At 37.0% G+C, this 3,607-nt stretch overlaps 1 pseudogene; it reads right to left on the reverse strand.

Annotated features, from left to right (window-relative positions):
• Positions 1–2,505: 2,505 nt before the first annotated feature.
• Positions 2,506–3,239, reverse strand: LOC110219086 (telomeric repeat-binding factor 1 pseudogene; annotated as a pseudogene).
• Between the last annotated feature and the right edge of the window lie 368 nt (positions 3,240–3,607).

Here is a 3,607-nt window from a genome sequence, read left to right on the forward strand (position 1 = left end):
GTCTTGGGAACAAGGAGAATAATAGCCAGAAGACTTGTTAAGAAGCTATTTCAATACTTTCAGAGGATATTGACAAAAACCGCTTCTAGAGTGGCTGGAGTAGGTTGGTGGGGATGTGTGGAGAGAACATGGGGTCTTTATCTACAAAACCCAGACAAAATGAGGTTAGAAGGGCAAGCTGCAATTTGTTCCAAAGGAGGGAGTACAAACACACATTAATACAATTATGAATTTATGAAAGTATTTAAACAATCATAACAATTACAGCAACAATAAGGAAAATAACTTTCTCAGAAGAATTAACACTCCAGACAACCCAAAGGTAATTAAAAAGGGTCATGATGGGATTTGGGGTTTCAGTCGCATATGTTTTGTTTGTCGTTCAGTTGTTTCAGTCATGTACAACTCCTCATGACCCCATTTGGAGTTTTCTTGGCAAAGGCACTAGAGTGGTTCGCCATTACTTCTCCAGCTCATTTTACAGATGAGGAACTGAGGCAAACAGGGTTAAATAACTTGCCCAGGGTCACACTTCAGACTGGCATTCTATCAATTGTGCCAACTGCTTGCATTGTATAGCATGTGACAACTACAATTAGTATGCAAAGAATGGCAAAAAGGTTGTTGTCTAGGATGTATATCATCAGAAAAGAAGGTGGGTCAGTCACAAAAGGCAAGGTGGTGTTACCTAAGATTTAGATTCAGAGGACATGGGCTAGAATAGAGGTTCTAATGCTCAACTCCCTACATAGGAACTTTGATCATATTGTCTCACATTTCTCAGGTTCCTTGTGTGTCAAATGAGAGGACTGTACTAAACCAGTAGTATCAAACTCAAATAGAAACTGGGGTTGCTAAACTGCACCTAAGGATTCCTGCAGGTAGCACACTGAGTTAGAAAACCACATATTAATATTATCTATGTTCTATTCTATTGTTATTTATTTTGTTAAATACTGCCCAATTATGTTTTAATTGGGGTCACAATACTCAGGACTATTGAAGTCCACAATGTGGCCAACCTACTGAATGTTTGACACTGCTGGACTACTGTAGACAGTTTCCAAGGACTAAATCAGCTAGTCTAGCTGCTGTGTGGTAAGAATGAGAAACAATGGATTATCATCCTGAGTAATATACTGCAGTACACTGGGATGCTGGGTTGGGTTTTCTGGGTTTTGTTTTTTGAGGATTTGAGGGTTTTTTTATTTCAACAGCAAAAAGGTAAAACTTGAATTTTAAAATAGAAAATGGAGAAGACATGGACACAACTATTCTGTTTTCTTATATTTAGTCTACAAACTCCAATCTCTAAACACTTGCAAGGCAATTCTAGAGTTACCACAAATGCATTTGACATGTCATTTTTTCCTAATTTGATAATTTAACAAAGAAAAGCATTCTAGCTAGTCCAACTAACTTCATATATACAATTAAGAGATTCTATATATTCCTTGACCAAGACATGAAGAACAAAATGCTTGAGGTGAACAAAACAAGCAGTAATGATTCTAAGAGTTATTCTAATTAATTTTCACTCAAGTGATACTATAAAATTGCTAATTTGTTCTATCAGAGTTCAAGTGTTTCTAGTACAATTAATACACTTTGCTGGTACTACATCAAATAACAAAATCATAGAACTTGATATTTATGACGTATGTTTTCATATATAATACTACAAAAGTCCAGCTTAATATTTAAGTTAAAAGGCTATCAGAACAAAGTCAAAACAATCTGTCATATAAGAAAAGTTATTAGCCACTATTGCGCTATTTTAGGTATGCAATTTATTGCCTTCACTCTTCCTCCTTATATGAAAACACACAATGCACAGAAGTAACACTGTATATTAATGATTTTATCAGTGAGGCTTGGAAATTAAGCAACTGTATCTTAGCAGAACACTGTTGTTCAATGACTCAAAATAGTCAAATTTTGTTTGGTAGATTTTTTTTCAGACTATTTCATATTAAACTGAACAGAATGATACTACATATGGTGGCATGGTTCAAAAAACCAAACATAGTACTAAGAAGACTGTCCAATGACTCTTCCACAGAAACATTTAAAAACACATCAAAACATTTAAAACTTTCAAAATACAACATAACCTACTAATGTTTTAAGCCAACTAATTGATCTAGATGCCTTTCCTCATTTAACCCATCTTTTAAAAATACATTCAGTCCTCGCTGTCTGAAGAAACTAGTTCTAACTTCTTCAAAGTCCATCACCTGTCCTTTAACATATTTGTTCAACTGTAGAATGTGTAACTTGAGAGAATTTTCAGCCAATGTCCCTCTCTGTGTTTTTTCATCCCTGATTTTGGTTTCTTATCTTCATCAGAACTCCATGTCCTCCTTTTCCATTGTCTAGGTCTTTCAGAAGTGTTTGCTTCATTGTTTGCCTTGTTTTTGTTTTTGTCTTTAGTGGTTATGTGCCTTTTAGTGCTTTTGTTACTGTTTTTAAGACTTCGTGTGATCCTTTTACTTCCTTGACTCTTTACTGTATTCTTGTTTCATCAAAATCTTGGTGCTGTGAATTCTCAAGTTTATTTTGTGACAAAGATAAGAGATTTCCATGAAACTTGGTTCTGGATATTGAAACCTCAGAAGACTCTGCTTTTGCACTGCTTGTGCTTTCAACAAAGGGACCAAAAACATCTTCATCTTTTTTGCTTTCCACTACTTTCAATGCTGCCTTTATTAGAAAGCGTGATAATTTTTCAGTTAACACTTGATTACAGCATAAATCTTGACTGCCTAGCATGCAGTTATAAGTGAAGCATTGAAAAAAAGAAGGATGGTATGGATCTTTCTTATTATCATCAACAACTTCATTCTTAGAGGCTTATTATCCTCTGTGTCCCCAAACAGCCTTTCAAAGATGCCTTCTGCTTTATAGCTTGCTTTCTCCATGCAAACTGGTATAGCTTGAATTTCAAGTAAATCATGAATTTGGTGATGAAGTGTTTCTTTTTCCTTTCTAATTTTATTCCAGATCATCAAGACTGATTCCAATGGAGTAAGTCGTGCATCACTTTAAAACTGCACATCCAGTGTTTTTCCTTCCACAATTCTTGTTAAAAACTGACACACATATATAGTTCTCAGATGAAATGCTGGTAGTCTGGATAGTCCATGAATAATGGCCTCCTCAGTGTTGCAGTTGTGCTGGAATTCTTTGATATCTTCGCAGAAGGCCTGGCAGAGGTTAAGGCAGAAGAAATCAAGCATCCATCAGGGAGGATGCTCAGGCTGTCAGGGAGACAGCCGCCAGATCCATGGTGTAAGGCATGGGCTCATCTTGCTGCTCTTCCACAAAAGGTATGAATTGCCACTTCATGGCCCAGATATATGCCCGTTCCTGTGTTGGCTTTGGCGCCATGGCTTCCTCTTCCAATTCCCAGCAGCCAAGAAGCCCCTTTGTCCCTGCCTTCTCCATAGTAATTTTTTTAAACTTTTTTAAGGGAGAGAGAGAGAGAGAGAGAGAGAGAGAGAGAGAGAGAGAGAGAGAGAAGAGAGAGAGAGAGAGAGAGAGAGAGAGAGAGAGAGAGAGAGAGAGAGAGAGAGAGAGAGAGAGGACTCCAGCGTATTGGGTAGAG

Source organism: Phascolarctos cinereus, unplaced genomic scaffold (assembly GCF_003287225.1).
Source record: "Phascolarctos cinereus isolate Bilbo 61053 unplaced genomic scaffold, phaCin_HiC Scaffold_4;HRSCAF=312, whole genome shotgun sequence".
Classification (NCBI taxonomy): Eukaryota; Metazoa; Chordata; class Mammalia; order Diprotodontia; family Phascolarctidae; genus Phascolarctos; species Phascolarctos cinereus.